Source organism: Pagrus pagrus, assembly GCF_965226575.1.
Source record: "Pagrus pagrus genome assembly, chromosome: 3".
In the NCBI taxonomy this organism is placed as follows: domain Eukaryota; kingdom Metazoa; phylum Chordata; class Actinopteri; order Spariformes; family Sparidae; genus Pagrus; species Pagrus pagrus.
The window spans coordinates 9555928-9573570 of NC_140187.1; the positions used below are offsets into that span (position 1 = coordinate 9555928).

Consider the following 17643-nt stretch of genomic DNA (forward strand, 5'->3'; position numbering starts at 1 on the left):
GGTCAAAAACAATCCCAACTCAAAGTCTACTTGCTTGTTTTTTGAGGGCTCTCAACTATCACAGAGTTGTGGGTGGCAGGTACTCTTAAAATATCAAAATGACTCCATAACTCACTATCTATCTGAAAAGAGAGAGGATCCACAGGGATCCTTGTGATAAAGTATTTCTGCCTCGTCTGCATTACCTTGCCACATATGAGATGTTTTTATTAGAAATGCCCTTTCTGAGACCTACTACTGCTTTTAAATTATCTTTTGTAAGAGTTTTGTGAAGAAACTGAAAATGACTCCAGTCTTTAAGCCCTTTCTAAAAATTCATAAACCATGAAACTGTTGTTATCTTCGCAAAGAATGGAGCACTGCTGTGGAAAAAGTGCATTGTGTTTGAGACCTTTGTGATAAATGTGACATCTATAGCCAATCTGCTATGCATGGCTTTGTTTTAGGAGCAAAGATGCTTAAATATAAAAAGGTCATGTGCTGCTGGACGGAGATGTCAGTGCTGATGCAAAACTTGCACACTGTCTTGCAACTGCAGTTCCCATGAGTCCGGTGCAATCAGTACAAGTGGTTCTTGCTTGGTCGGTTCTACAAGAAAGTTCTTTCTCCACAAATCACAAATGTTGACAAGCGTACAACAATTATGGCTTTGTTTAATAAAGATGACTGTCGGGAGAGTATATTAAGAGGTTTATGGACTGCAAAAATAAATGGTTCCACGATGCAGCATACTGAAAGTTAATGTGTTGTTCATTATAGAGGCCAGTAGATCAAGAGATGTTATTCAGTATGCACACATGCATATGAGATTTTAATACTGAGGAACTAACAGCTCACTGAAGTCAATATATCATTTAAAGGGACCGTTCACTGCAGATCCAAAATACATGTTGTGTATACATATTTTTCCTCTTGCCTGTTGTGCTGTTTATCCATCTAGATTATTTTGGTGTGAGTTGCTGAGTTTTGGAGGTAGCGGTCGTAGAGATGTCTGCCTTCTCGCTAATATAATGGAGCGAGGTGGCTCTCGGCTTGTGACGCTCAAAGCACCAAAAAAATATATTTGAGAATCTCAACAGCAACGTCTCTTTCCAGAAATCATAATCATGAAATGTAAACATGAATGGTGTCCTCCTTGGCTGAGCTGTAATGTTCCCTGGGTTAGTTAGCTTGGTTAGCTTGCCTCTCATCCATGAGTACACAGGTTTCCTTCTCCGGGGTGATAAGTACAGTACAGGTGACAAAGCTTCTAGGTATAACCTTGGATCATAAACATGTGCTTTACAGTGCTCTTACAGAGCTAATGTAATATACATGCACGACAGACTGAGTTGGCTAAGTAAAAGTCAAAGATCCATCTATGCTTTACTACATTTTGTCAGAAACATTCTGGTGACACAATTCCCAAAGATATTATATGAAAGGTTTGCTTTGCTCAACATATTATGCAACAGAAAGAAGATTCTACTGAAAGCAAATACAAGTGTGACACAGAAAACAGTTATTTACAGAGCTGTGGCAAGTCAGAATTCATTGCCAATGCATAATATTAAAAAACAATGGTGTTGAATCTGGGTTAAGGTAGAAATTGCCCTTGGCAGCGAATGTGAAATGTATTTCAATATCCTATTTTCTTGGAATCAAATATGGGAATGCACAGTACGGATAATACAATTTAAGAAGGTCAGATTTAAAAAGATTTATATTCTATTGAGAAATGCTAAATATTTGTACGATTGCAAAAATGTATTCATAATTTTGTACTGTATATTAAAAGGTAACAATGTTGTGTCTCTTCTGTATTTACTTGATTGCTCATTTGATAAGATGACCTTTTTTGTTTGTTGTCTTTATCTTGCTGGAGAGTGTACGACTGGATGTGAGGAGGAGCCCAGGAGATCTCCATTAACACATACTGTATCCTGGTACAGTTTCCCCACAGAGAAAAGCAAGAAAAAAACACACTCACAGATTTCATCAAGCACGCACCCAAATTCACCAGCTCCAGTCAACCCACCTGTCAGACCTTTACAGTCGCACAGTAAAAAAGAAATGCAAACTCCATCACTAAGGACCCTTCACAGCCTCTTCACCGCTCCTTTCAGCAGCTCACACCAGGCAGCCGCTTCAGAGCACCTCTGACCAGAAAGAGAACTCACAAAAACTCTCATTTCCACTGCAGATCCATTTTAAACAAGGTCAAAACGACTTTCACTGCTTTTTAACGCAGCTTTGCACACTTGCTCTTATTCTTTTATGGAAATGTTTGTGTTTGTTCTTTATGTTGTTTGTGAGCCCTGAATTGAGGACAGTTTTCTATCATGACGTGATAGACAACATTGTTCGAATCTTCAATTATCACAGATGGGCCACAACAAATCTTTCCATCTTAACTAAACATTCTTTACCCTAATCTCTCAATTCTGGTGTTAAACCGGACTAAGAAATATGTTCTGAAGTCTTTATGGTCAACACTTTGGTGTCACTCTGCCCCCCTCTTGTGGCACTGATGTCTCTTCTTTCAGTGCTGAAATGCACTTTCAGGTCCAACTATTTTTCTGACCTCTGCCACAGTGCTTTATTATCACAGGCGACACCAGCATGTGTCAGTTGTCCCCATACTGTGCTTTTTGCAATTTTACAATCCACTTACAAAATTACCAACTGACTTAACTGAAGTCCCTGGAATGCTTGTATGCCATTAGTCTCGGAGCAGTAAGCTAAACATATTTCCAGTAAAGGTTGAAGACTGCGGAATTTTTTTTACTGGAAGTGATTTTGAAACTGTGAAATGTGTGAGATTTATTTGATCCTTTGAAGCAGAAATTGTTTGGCCTTTTCACTAAAGTGCTTAATAGATTATCAAAATAGTTGCAAATTATTATTTTTTCCAATTGAATGATTAATGAATGTATTATTTCATCTTAAAAGTACCTTATTGAGAACAGTATAGGATCGAGAATCAAACCTTGTTGAACACCTGACTTATCGCAATGAAAGAAAGACCCGCCAGTGAGATATGTATGAATCTCACTGGTGTCAAAACTGTTTTTTTTTTCTTTTTTTTTGGTCAATAAAATGGAGCAATCATCTGTATCAAAGGCTCTGCTGAGATCAAGAGTGATTAAAACAGAGCAATCCTCAACACTAGCAGCCAGTAGTCGATCATTAGTGAGTGTTGGAGTAGCTGTTTTGGTGCTGTGAAGGGCTTTAAAGTCAGATTGATTAAAAAAAAAAGAAATGTTGGTGTTATCCTTCAAAGCATTTACTTAAGGGGGAGCTACTTTTTCTAAAACCTTGGATAAAAGATGGGTCAAAATCAACACAAAGCAGGCTTAAATGGTGCAAAGGAGATCATATAGGCTTTCCATTGGATACAGAAATGCCTTTTTAAAAAAAGGAAAGAAAAAGAAAGCCAACAATTACAGTCAAAAAGGGAAAAGAGAGAAAATGTATCACCTCACCCTCGATGTAGTACATGTGTCATACAAGGTCTTTCATGACCTGTCACACAAGACTTTCTGAAGAGACCTGTGTGACCGAGATACAGCACAACGCGGCTGCTTGGTCTCTATTAAGTTTATAAGACATGTTGCTAACAGAGAGAGATTGATGATAGCATCTGATGCAATTTACTCCATGTCCAGGGTTACTGGTTCACATTCTGCGGTTAATAGTGAAAGTACAGGTCGCCAAGAAAATCTCCTCTGAATCTGTCAGCTGGAATTGAACTCCAGGCTTAAACAGCAAAGCCTCTGGAATGGATTTTTTGTTTATCTGCAAATGCAGATGGGAAAATTCATACGATTTGTGCAGTGTGTAAATGACAACAATTGCACAGGGTTCAGGCTACTTCCAATAATCATTCTGCTTAGAAAACACTGACATGCAGAGTGTTTGCTTGTAACAAAATGTATAAATCATTATAATGATTGTGTAAAAAGTGGAATTATATTTTAGAATGGGTATTAACGAGCTGTGTTCCCAGACACAATACACTCACAATGACAACAACAACAACAAGAGGAACTATTTCAATACAATCAATGCGGCTGGCTCTCCCATTTAGAAGAAGAGTGTCCACAGTCAGGACTTTGTAGAGGAAATGAATCGTTAAATCTGAAAAATTACCATGTTAACTAGATTAGGCAGGGCAACTTATCAAGTAATCTCTTGATAGGGCATCTGAACATTGTGATGGATTGCGTGCTGTCCTTTTGTCTCTGAAATGTATTCTTAATTGCCCGTTGCAATTACGTTTGGCCACAGAATAGACATTAGTAGGTGCTCTGTTTCCCCAAAGATATTTTCATTTGAATTTGTTTTAAGGTTCCCTGAGGTGTGTCCCGCTCTTTATGCAAATAAAATGTGCTATGAGTCCATCTACATCTTAGAATAGGAAAATGTATTCTTCTCTTAAATCATAATGCTTAATGTTGATGGGTATTGTTAGCTATTCATTTGTAAATACTGTAAATGATATTCCTTTGCATCATGTTTGCATGAGCGCTACACTGATAAATCAGGCAATATATCAGTGAAAACCTGGCAGACATATATTGGATGTACAGTAGTTTTCAAAACAGTGTCAGTTCACAGTAGTTTGTCCACAAGTGCAAACGGACAGCTCTTTTTGTTAAATGTTAAATGTCCTGCTCAGGATTTGGACCCATTTTACTCTTCATGCATCTCAGCTCAATCAGATAGCTGTTGAATATAAAAAAAAACTTCAGTGTACGTTAAACCAAATTGATTTGAGTCCACACCACAATGATAACGACAATGACAGCATCGAACAATATCATCTGGATCTGGATAGAAACACTGACAGCCAATCAAAATCCATCTGAATTTACAGGGCCATCAGTAAGCTTAATTTTGAGGACATTGTTCTCCAAAATAACATTGCAGGAGAGCTTATAATAATGATTTCTACCTCTTGTATGTAACTAGGGCGTTTAGAAGACACCTTTCAGATGGTGTAGTCTATTAACTCAGTCTTGGTTACTTAAAAAACATATTTAACGCTTATATAATGTATATTAAGCTGAAAAATTGTCTTTTTACCTGAGACAATGGACTTTGGTGCTGAATGACTCTATGAAGTTCAATTTGTCTGATTTCTTCTTTGACGATCGGCAGGTAACTGATGTTGACTGTTGACGTGAGTGTTGGATTCTCTGAACTCCGTTAATCTTTGAAGAATTTCATGAAACCATTTCCTTCTGGGGTTGATTTGTATATTTCTCTGTGCAACGTACACCATTAACAGTGCCTCAAAATCCATTTTCCGAAGCAGCCGAATCAGCTGAAGCACGCAGCACCTGCTTGGTGCTAATGTCTACAGAAATGTATCGTTCATCAGTGTGAATACTTACGTCGTTATCATTATCGTTATGGTTACAGGGATCATTCTTGGTGTGGATGGCCCTTAAGTCTGGATTTTAACTGGATATGAGGTTTGAATGCCACCTTGCTTGGAACTGGTTCTGTATAAAAAAAAAAAAAGTCCAAATATCAATAACTGAATTGACCTCAAATATCCAGCACTGGTCAATCTGTAGTTTACTTGATGCTATCTGACTTTTTCACATCACTCATAAGAGTGAATATCTCCTCTGCTGGAGACAGAATTTGATGTACATGCCAAAAGTTGTAACTGTGCAGGCACAAGATGTCGTTTGAGAAGAGACAAGCGGAAAATCAAGTAAGCTCTCCCACAAGACATTTGTCCAAGGGTTGACATGTGTGTTAGACAGAGATTGGATCTTTGTTCTGAGGAGAAATTAGATTTCCGTGACAAGAGAACCTGAGAGAGCTAAGGATTCAAACAGAAAGCGTGTGTGTGTGTGTGTGTGTGTGTGTGTGTGTGTGTGTGTCTGTCTGTGTGTGTCTGTGGGTGTGTGTGTGTGGCTAGGGACTGAATGAAAGAATCCAATGGTACAGAGATAACTGTGTGTGCCCGTGGCAGCCCCCGTGAGTGGGAGACTGCTTCTTAAATGCTACTTATTTTAGGTGCATTAATTTAATGTCAGTCCTAGTTTCTGGAGATGAGAATGAATTACGCTGACCTCCTCCTAAGTGAATTAACATGGGTGATTGTGGATGTAATTGCTAATTAGCATGACTCACTGATTCTACAGTCTCACAGGTGGACCGTTTTTACTCTCGGAGGAAACCTCATGAACAAGGCCTTGAAATTAATACCAACTTTTCTTAAATGTGCGAGCAGCCGTTCTTCTTTTGGGAGATCACTTCTTTTTAATGAAAAGAAAAATGAGCCGAGATGTCACGCCGTGCACAGAAGTACAGTAAGTCTGCAGCAGACAGAGCAGAAGATTCAATTCTTATCACGAAAGGTTACGGGAATCATTTTTCTTTTGACGGCCTGGCCTGCAACCCTATTCTTCTTAATATTTGGAAGCACACACCATCTCCCCTGCCATCAAATACTTCGACTTACGACAATATCATAATGGGAGACACAAACAGCCCTCTTGCCCCTTGACCTCATGATCTCATAAAAAAAAGCCAAAAGCTCAAATCTCCAAGCACCACTGCTTTAAACATCACTCCTTCCGCAGGTTTGAAGTAGGTGAGCACCTTTGTTTACTTAAATCAAAATCCAATACACCACCCTGGCACTTTTCTCTCCCGCTTTTTTGCCTCCACAGCACTCGGCTGTGGCACGGCTCAAACAGACGCCCTTGACTTTTCATTACGTTATTAACCTTTCGGGAGGTGAGCTATGATTCAGAGGTGGGCACAGAGTCCCTGGAGGCTGCTCTGTAACACTACCAGATGACTCAGGCAAAAAGAACAGAGGAGACGTAGTGACAGAGAGAGAATGGCGGATGAGAGGGGAGCAGGTAGGGCAGGTGTTTCTGACAAATGGAAAACAACAGATGTTTAAAAAGTCTTGTTGTGTTGAGTCCCAGTATCACTGCCTGAATGCATAAAGCCGACAACTATTGCTCACAGAGGAATGAAAAACAACAAATGTGCCATTTTGTCTGGATAGATATTAGTATCGTACATCACTGGCTGGATATCAGCCTTGTACGGGAGCTGCAGCCTGGCTTCTAATTCTGCAAAGAGCTTGTACACTTTAGCAGGAGGTTTAGCCGTGCTCCGTCCAGGCTACATCCCAGGTTATATCTCGGTGATAAACAAAAAAAACTCCCATGAGGGCTAAATGAGATCGTGATCTCAGAAGAGGGTTTTTATTACAAAGCCACAGTGTATCGTTAAAGATGTATAAATGCCTCCGTTTAAGAATAATGCTGGTGTTGTTTTATAGTTAACTTATTGCCAACAATGTATTGGTCGCGGCTGAACCCGGGAACATAACATAAAATATACAATTATCAGAATAACATTTAAAGGACTCACAGGTGAAGTGAATAACACTGATCATCTCTTTACAATGCAATACTGTGCTGCGAAACCCTGAGTCCTGGCATTCATATGGCTGCCTCTTGACATGCACCACCCACCCAAACACTGTTGCAGATCAACTACACCCCCTCATGGCAACAGCACTTCCTGATGATGGCAGTTGCCACCCTCGTCAGGAGTATGCACCCTGCCACACAACAAAAACTGCTCAGGAATGGGGAACGTGGCAAAGAGCTCCAGGCGTTGAACGGAGGCCGGTACTAGAAATCTGTATTTGTGGTTAGAGAGGCGACCCTGTGGTTTCAGGGTTACGACGGTGGTTAACGTCTTACCAGGGTACATCGCCTAGTAACTTATGCTGCACATCCAACCTGCTCCGGAGCAAGTTGCATTCAAGATAACAGATCAATATGTATGAAAGCATCGGCGTCCAACAAATCAGTTCTCTGGAAAATGGCATTATCATAAATAGAACGTCTCATGGAGCTCGCTGCCCAGATCGTGAGGTGTACTCCTGTGTAGGAGGGGCCCTCCTGTCTTCTTCGTTTCATTTTTTCCTGTTGGCTGCAAGCAGCAATGTCAAAGCTATTTTGTGATGCTTCTGTATACCGATATCCTCTGACAACAGAGACACATTGAAGCACTAAAGCCTTATTCTTGCTGTAAGATATGAAAGTTTGTTTCAATATTTATATTTTATTTACTCCCAACATCGAGGGGGGGTGCAGCTGGAAGAGTGATTTAGACCTAATGTAATACACAGATGTCATTATAGTCTACTCCTACCTTAATAATAGGGCAGTAATATATCATAAGCAAATAATACATTTGTAATAATAAACATTCACACAGTCAGTAATCTTTTGTCTGCTGTTCTTACTGTTTTTGGCAGGTTGAACTTTGTTGCTTTTAGCCTGGATTATGTGTTTAACTTTGTCTATTTGTGCAATATTATATCATAGTCTTATAGACTTTATAATTGATCATATACGGCAAAATTTCACCTATTGTGCAAACACACTCATGGCTAGATGTGGAAGACCTGGGTTGACTTATCGAGCTGATAACCACCTCCATGTGATCGCATAGTGATACTGAGATTGTTAGGGTTTGTGAAGCCAGGTAGCAGAGTCAGTCTGGGGGCTGACCAGGAGGCCCCAAGCGGGAGGCCGTGACCAAGGGCAGAGGCCCTCTGGAGGCCTAACATTAGGCCTGCAGTGAAGGCAGAAGCCTTTCGGAGGCTTAGCAGGAGGCCAGCTGCGAAGGCAGAAGCCTTCTGGAGGCCTAACGTTAGGCCTGCAGTGAAGGCAGAAGCCTTTCGGAGGCTTAGCAGGAGGCCAGCTGCGAAGGCAGAAGCCAAGCCTACTGGAGGATGAGAGGGAGGCTGGGAACCACTGGGGGATGTTGGCCAGATCTTGTTGGTCTGCCGGACTGTGGATGGTGAACCACCCACTGGCAGATGTCGACCAGACCACCAACTGAGAACCACTGTTAGGTGTTAGCTGGACCGCCGAAGCCGGAGCTGGGGCGCTGGGCAGGGTTGGCTCAGGAGCACTGGGCAGGGGTGAAGACGAGCACCTGAAGAACAGCAGACCAGGGAGCCAGATGTCAGGGAGTCAGGATGACGAGAGGCTCGTAGGTGGGTTGCTAACAGACACTTTAAGACCAACATAATTGGGACTCGCTCACATGTCCTGAAACCACTAAATGCTGAATCAACTCGAGTAATTCGTCTGCTGGGTCCATTATTGGTCAGTTCATTCTGTTACACTTCGTGAAAAGGTGAGGAGCCAAACGCAGAAACACATGGAAGGCAGGCAGGATAAGGAACTGAAAATAAGATTTTAATGAAAAGCCAGAAATCCAGAAACCATGTAATACAAAAAGTACTAAGTACAACTAAGTAAAAACAAGAGGAACGAAAAAAACAGAAACATAACACGGGGTAAAACGGGGAGAAGCTGGAGAACACTGGAAGGCACTGGAGTGAACAGGCTCAGGTGAACCATGCGGTGAAACACGCAGGGAACCACACAGGAGGATTACACAAGAAGGAACACAGGAGAACACAGGATGAACTGACAAAGACAAGAGGGAGCACAAAGACTATATACACACACAACCAATGAGGGGATGAGGTGCAGGTGGAATGAGGTGGAGCAACGCAGGTGAGGCAAATAAATGGAAAAACACTAGAAACAGGGAAGGGGGAGATGAGCTCGAAAAGCTGAAGACACAGAAAGGAGGGAAAGGCTATAGAGGGAAATGCAGAGCAGGTGTGGGAAACAAGGACACAGGAGGAAAAATTACACAATAGGAGGAAATGAAAAGCAACACACGAAACATGAGACACACAAAATTACAAAATGAAACCATAAATGCAAAACCAGAGTAATGACAAACATAATAGTAAAAGATGGTTGATACAGTGGTTATATGTTGCTTAAGTGTCAAAACAAAACAGGTGTTCCAACCGCTCTTTATCCCTAGACATTCATATCTCGTTATCTTCCCATGTAAAAGATCTTGAAAGTGAAAAAGATCAAAGTCCACGCCAGATGAAGTTCCTCTCTCCCACAGAAAACACTGATCCTGAAACGCCTCGTCAGTAGTCCCGCCTTAAATTCTGTGACTTTGTGACATCATACTATGTCTCCAAGTCATACATTTGCTTAATTTAAGCATATCGGCCAGTTTGCCACAGAAGAATTAATTCAGCAGGCGTGTGTGAGCTGACCAATCAGAGCAGACTTGGTATTCAGGAGAGGGGGCCTTAAGGAGACAGGAGCTTAAACAGCGTTTCAGACAAAGAGTGAAATACAGAGCTGCAGCACTGGACAGAATGAGAAAACGAATGTGTTTTTTGCTTTAGCATGTAAACTTATTCTAGTAGTAACCAAAAATAAAATGATGATTCTGAAAATGAGCTTATGTCTCCTTTAAAGCTTTCATTGAGCTGGCCAGATGATGTACCTGTTGTGGCAAATACAGCCTCCCTACAGTTAATTCAGATAAATGACATCACAGCTGTTAAGTCCTGATGAACTAAGTGGGACGCACATGTGATCACTTTTGAACATACGAGAAGACCAGAGGGGGGTTTGCCACATGCCACATTTTGCTTGTGCATTCAACGGTACGACTCAATTACAGCTCAAGGCACCTTTGTCAATCCGAGAGTATTTTAAACGACGCCTAATTCATTACAGAAGCCCGTTTTACACATTCACCATGTGATCACAAACAACAGTGAAAGCCAGCAGTGATCCATCAGTCCACAAAAAAAGACTCTTCATAATCATTTAACCTTTGTGCCCAATTTCATGCGTATATAAAATAAGAACTTGACTCTTTTCTTTTGACTCTACAACTGTATTACGTGCACATCGGCTCCCGTGGAGCTTCAGGGAGCAACAAAGGAGAGTTCCACATTAAATAAAAAATGAGCAAAGCGAGGGAAGTTTCATTATTCATCTCACACTGGCATGCCCAACTCCCCAGCTTCCCGAAGGGAACACTATGAAATTTCAATTGGCATCATTCTATGTGTTGAGTTTTAATGTCAATATCGTAGACAGTCTTCAACAGCCTCGCAGCCTCCCTTCTGACTCCAACAAGACACTTCAAAGGAGCACTTCTCTGAATCCCTCAGTCTTGCATCAAAAATGTTAACCTTGGAGACATGCTAACTACCCGGCCGTGTATGTTCCCGAATTCCAATGAAGATTCTGATCATTCGAGACAAGGAAGAAAAGAGGAGTCAACCGTGCCCTCTGCCCGTCGATCTGTCCATCTTCCCATCTGACCATCGCTCTGCTTCTCTCCGTGGAGATCCAACTAACATGCCTCCGTGTTCATCCTTAGAAAAACTGCTGGATCAAGGAAAGCTCTAAAAGATTCAGCAGTTAAGATTAAACACTACTGACATTTACTGTGAGAAATCAACAGAGATATACGCTAAGCTCTATGTGCTGCAACACTCATGTTTACACATTATGATGCACATTAACAAAAAGAAAGCCCTTGAATAAAATAGAAGCCCTCATTCCATCTCATCTGAAGGCAAAAAAAAAAAAAGAGGAGAAAAAAAAGAGCAACAACAACATAGCAAAGCTGAGCTGGTTCTTTTGGGGCCTGTGTTACTGCTGCTCACTTAGCCTCAGGTGTGGAGCTCTAATGGTTGGCAGCGAGGACTCCACCTGAGTGCCAATGTGCCCATAATAATGCCAGAGCTTTGGAGGTAGTATCAGAGATACACTGGCAGGAATATTTGTGCAGGTGCTGTGCTTACACTTTGGTGTATTACATAGTGACTGACATGCTATCCTCCAGCAGCATCATGTCATAAGATATGAAATCCCACAAGACAGACAGAAAACTTTAAAAAATCCTGGAGGTTTAGTACTTTCAGGGATGTTGTTTTTTAAAAAATCCCCCAAATTTGTAATGTCCAATCCCCTGCACACTGCACCTCATCAGGTAGACTCATCAGGGCCAACCCGGTAATATTAAATATGTTTGACATTTACTATTTAAAACCTGGATGATTACATCGGTACATCGGAGCAGCTGATGGTGCTGCCAAGCAACGGTAAACATCCTAACCCTTGAGGCTACCGTTTGTTAGCATACTAGAGTTGACAGAAACTTGAAATCTCAGCTCCAGTCCTCACTGAAAAATAGAAAACCTGTGTTGACCGCGTCTCCCCACTCGACCAGACTCATTCAGCCTTCTGCTTTGGTTTTGATTTCTCACTGCAACACATTACTACAGCAAGTTGTTGCACCACGCTAAAATCCATTTTGTTTACATCTGCTTACCCACGAGATCACGCGAGAGGGATCACGTGTGAGCCCAGCTTCAGGCGGCAGATCCACGAAGCCAGAGTGCTGAGGACACACTCCTACTGCTGCACAGAGCGGTTCGCTGTTTATTCAAAATGTAACTGAATATTGAACGTGTTGCTTGTCCAAACTGCACCAAATTTGACACTGCACATCCTGGGGTCAACAGCAACAGACCTGCCAAGTGTGAAGTCGATCGTATGAATGGTTCTCGAAATATGTGAATAACATCAAACAAACAAACAAACAAACAAACAAACAAACAAACAGAATCGTTGCTTTATAGTTAGATGTGTGAATTAGAGTGTTTTTGTTTTGTCAATAAAATAAATCAGCTTAAAAATACACTACTTTATCTCTGATGCAGTATGTAATGTACAAAGTAACTAGTAACTTAGAGTTAAAGTAAAGTTATCCAATAAATGCAGTGAAGTAAAAAGTACAATAATTGCCTCCAAAATGTAGTGACGTGGAAGTATAAAGTAGCAGAAAAAGCAAATACTTGAATAAATGTACTTAGTTACATTCCCCCTGGTGCTACCAGCACACAGCACAGCGAACACACAAAAATGCACACACTCTTATTTGCAAACTCTGCAGTATTTGATCCCAGTATGATCACTGTAAAGACAGCTTTCCAGGATCTAATTATTAGTGCGATGCCCTCAGGGCTTTGAAATGCTTAATAGCTGTAGTAAGCTGTAAGGTTATGAATTATTCATCACCTAAAAGACAGTGAAACTTTTTTATTCCAGGGGAAAAAGGGAAGACAAATGTAATGGATACGAACACAATGGCAATAGTTTAAAAGCTGACATTGTGGAAAAGTTTAGCTTTGGTGCGATAGTGCCATAATATTAAGGATATTTTCAGGAGTGGGTAAATTATGCTACAACTTCAATTTCAGCTCTTTTTAACTAGTTTCATCTACAGAGACCTGCATGAAGCTAACAGACCATGCCCACTCTGCTACAGCTGATGAAGGGCCCCGTAATTGTAAATAAAAATCTCTGCGGATGTCAGTCTGCCTTCTTTTCACTTGAATTAAAAATCCTTGCAGCAAGAAAAAAAATCCTCTTGTCCCCTCTTGCCCTCACTTAATATATGGAGGGGTTTCAAATAATCCTCATGAAGTTCATCTCACGCAGCTGGGAATCTCAAGAAAAGCATTTATACATAATGCGAGCTGTCCATCTGATAGACCTGTAAGGAATAGATAGTCATCACCACCCCTGCACATTTGGAACACCCACGCAGTCTCTCAATCGTCTCATTTAAAGAGGGCATGAATGGGAAGGAAAATGTCATTAGTGAGATAGGTAATCTGTTTCTGGAGAGGAATCAAAGATCATAATTGGATTTTCTTCAAGGCTGCTCAAAGCTTTTCAGAGTCTCAGCCCACTATCATATTAATGATTGTAAGCCGACTGAGCTTGAGAGGAAGCTCGGTGAAAAAATGGCCACCTCTATAGGTGCCCGCCTATAACTTAAGTCAGATTAAAGCGACTGAGCTGTCACAGAAAATCCTCTTCAGAGTTGTAATGGTTAAATGGATTCACACCATGTACATTGAGTGCTATGTGAAAGGAGACAAATAAGAAGGGAGGAGCTGGAGGAGGAGAAAAATGACTTAACCATGACGTGAAACATTTATGACAAAGTGTTATATATTCACATTCTAAGGGTAATTCCAGTATTTTCAAACCTGGGCTGTAGTTTATTACATATTCTGGTGTCTAAATAGGTTTAGACTGATAGGAACAAAATGTTTTTGAATTGGTGACGTCGATAGTTTGGATCCAAACTAACCCATTAAAACACCGGATTCACACAATAATGCAAGCAAACTAACTGATCGAGGCAGAGGTAGACCAGAAACACGTTCTGCGACGTAAAATTACTGTTTTTGTCAATGGAGTCTGGTGGCTTTGCGCCGAACAATGGCTGGTTTCTGGTCAGACAAACAAATGTTCAGACTGCAGTCAAAACAGATTTGTTTCACCATCAAATCTGAAAGACAAGTGCCCGGACTATTATTTGCAAGTGAGCAGATCGGATTTTTGGGTCCAGACATCACCAACATATCTGCATGGGTTGCTATGGTCACCAACGTAGGCGTCAGCAACTCCGTATGCTGTTGTTGCTTTCCAACACGGAGGCAAGACCCATCACGTCGCTCTCCAAACAATCACATTGTCAAGTCGCAGAGCAGCGAGTTTATTTCAGCGTGACTCCACAGACTGTTGCTGCTGGATTCTGCTCAGCCGCTCTGATTCACTTCCGTCTCTCTGGATTTGACATTGCTGTTGTTTGATGCGCTGCAAGTGACACAAAAGACACTTTGAAATCTGAAGTGAACAGATCTGTAGAAATCCGATTTGAAATCACATTTCAAACCACCAGCAGGTGTGGTTTTTGGCTGTCGAGACTTCCTAAAACTTCCTCCAGTCTGTCTCTAGTCTGAACATAGCCAAAAAGGGTATACTATTTGTTAACTCTGTAGGGATCCTTTTCAATAATGACACTTCCGAACAACAATCTGACCCTGGGTTTTTGCCTGGGACTTGAAGCTTTAGCTCCAGTCTCTTATCTCACATGTAGCCATCAAGTGCACATTTAAGACCTCTTTTACAAGAGTCCCACTTTAAAATTAACTGGTTGGAAACACTGAACAAAGTCCGCCAGAGAGTGAGAGCATTCATCCAACTCAGACAGTTTAATCATCTCAGCTGTCATTTCAGCCGGCAAAATCTCCAGTTTCACAGCTAGAAAGCGGGAAGCTTGCTTTTGTCTACCGCTGCCTGAAATCAAAGGAGATATTTCCTCAAATTACTTAGAAATTTGCTCTACCATTAGTATGCGTCATGCTAGAATCACAGGTTGTATCACATGGAGTAAATTGAGGAGTTAACCCCTATATTATATAGGGAGCTTACACAAATCCCTCTTCCTCCATCCTGCTAATGAGCTCCATTTTACTTCTTACATGCATTGAAAGGTTCACAGCTGGAGCACATCACAGAACATCAAGTTTTACTATAAAGAATAATTTACAGCCACTTTTCTAAAGCTGCTGAATGACATGAAAATGTATTAGAGAAGAAAGGTATTCTGTTTTTAGCATTAATGTATTCCTGTCCAATGTACGCATATTGCACTTTGTGCCTTATTTCAGTGAAAGATTAAAGATTTTTTTGTGTGTTTCCTGTAAATATTAGATGCATATACTGTATCCTTTAACATTAGATCGACTCCAACAGGAAACAGGACAGTATCATGTGTAGGGAGGGGTATACATTTTTACAGTACTACTGAACTTACTGATACTGCTTATCGATACAGCAATACTTTAATCGGTTCAAACAAATTAAGATACAGGAAGGAGATAAAAGTTTCATTGAGATTCAACTATCTTACGGTGTATCAAATCTCTAATTTATGAATTCAAGAATAACCAAAATCAGAACGACTGCTCTTCTGATTAGACTCAGACCAAAAACAACACAATAAGTTGGTCCATTAGATACTCGTTAACTTTATACGCTTGTTGGAGGCTATTAACTTAAGAGCTAACTTACACTGCTGAAAGTTATTGATAGTCTGTAGCGCTAGCTAACAATCTGCACTCGTCCAAACTGAGTGTTCCCTGAGTGCTCTATTTCAGATTCTAATTATAAACGCCTATTTAGAGCAAAATAATTAGCTGGCAAATAGTTAACCATTTACCCACGTCTGTATGATTTATTTAACTCCGTGAAGGCTCCAGGCAGCTAGCATACATGACATACCTGATTATCGATACTACTGTTTTTATTGCATTTAGCCCTGGGGGTTTAATTTAATTTCATTCAGTCTTACACATGCACAGAATATGTGATGTATAAATTGTATCCTTTGAGCTTGAACATTAGTTTGACCAGTGCAGGAAACGAGGCAGATTCATGAGTATATTAATGAAAAATTGTTAATTTAATCTAATTATTTTGATCTCATATTGTGATTCTCCCTTTCTTAAGTCAAACTCGGCACATTAATGCTGAAATCGATTACAGATGATAACTTTCGCAACATGTAACTTTCGGTTGGTCTAATCAGTCACTATTTTTTAAAGGTCTGATTCATGTGTGACAAGAGAGTCTATGAAACCGCAGCATATATTTTCTAAAGTGATATAATGCTGGTGTCTAACCAGATGGTGATTCTGCAGTTATGAAAGAAGGTAGCTATAATTTGAAGTACTGCAGATTTAAAGTGCTTTGAAAATTGCTGTAATGGTGCAACACATGGAGCTATTACCGTGATGTTATTTCTCACACAGTTGTGGTCCCTCAAACGTTTGTTTTATTACAATTATACACAGGGTGTGTGATTCAAACTCAGGGAGGGCAGCTGAGGTGAGACTTTCCAATATAACAGGCAAAAGACATCAAATGTACCTCTGCCACTGGTGAACATGTTTTCTCCTTCTGTTTCTCCCTCCAAATAAAACTGTGAAATCAAGAGTGGAGAAGTTGGATTTGGCAATCTCTGCTGATGTGAAATCTCTGAGTGGAATGTTGTTAAAAATGACTTTTCTTCCAGTTCATCGGCTTTTTCTCCATCTTGAACTGAGCTCCCATTGGCTGCTGGCAGGGCAGCTCTCTGATTGTACCCTTGCCAAATCTTGGACAGCTTCACCTTACGCAAGCCTGCATTGCCAGACTGGGCCTGACAAAATCAAACACGCTTGAGAAGTTGTTCTTCTGCTGAGACCTGTGTAAAGGCAAGAAGATCCAGCAGATGACAAAGAAAACCAGGGAGATTCGAGAAATGTTCTCTTATTGCTGAGCGGACTTGGCAGCCCGATAGCCAGAGGCCAAATACTGCAGATAGTGAGGCTAAGTTTTCTGAAGATACTCAGAATGTAGAAAAACATGACCGGCATGAATTGAGATTGACCTTTTCTGTACTACACAGACTGTGATCATCCAACAGAAAGAAGATCAGGGCTTATGTACACAATTTCTCTTTACCAATTCTTGAGAAATAAAAACACAATAGCAGAAATTAGTAGTTGAGATAAATCAACTAGAGACTATCTTGCGCCAACCAGTGACTACTCAGAAGTCATTGCAACATTTTTACATTTGTAATCAGTACTCAAGGGTCGGTTCACACGCACCTTGGAGTTCTTCATCTCCTCATTTTGATATCAGCTACACACCTTTAAAGTTTGGTGACTGCATCAAAGCAAATGTAAGCCAGGGGCTCCCTCGCTCGGACCACATCCATCTTCGAACCTGGCCTTCATTTTGATGACAACAATCTGTCCACAGACATTGATGCCCTCTTTTGTCTGTAGGCTAAATATGAAGCTACAGCCAGCAGCCGGCTAACTTAGCTTAGCATAAACACTGGAAA

General features: G+C 40.8%; 1 protein-coding gene across 2 annotated transcripts in view; it reads right to left on the reverse strand.

Annotated features, from left to right (window-relative positions):
- The window catches only part of slc16a1a (solute carrier family 16 member 1a), a 128824-nt gene that overhangs the window by 32813 nt on the left and 78368 nt on the right, over positions 1-17643 (reverse strand). The window contains exon 1 of one of the 2 annotated variants that reach the window (XM_084348385.1): positions 5379-5473. The exons of the other annotated variant lie outside the window; for it this stretch is intronic. The gene's annotated coding sequence lies outside the window, so the exon portion shown is untranslated. Of the gene's footprint in view, positions 1-5378; positions 5474-17643 lie in introns of those variants that run through there. 2 annotated transcript variants of the gene reach the window in all.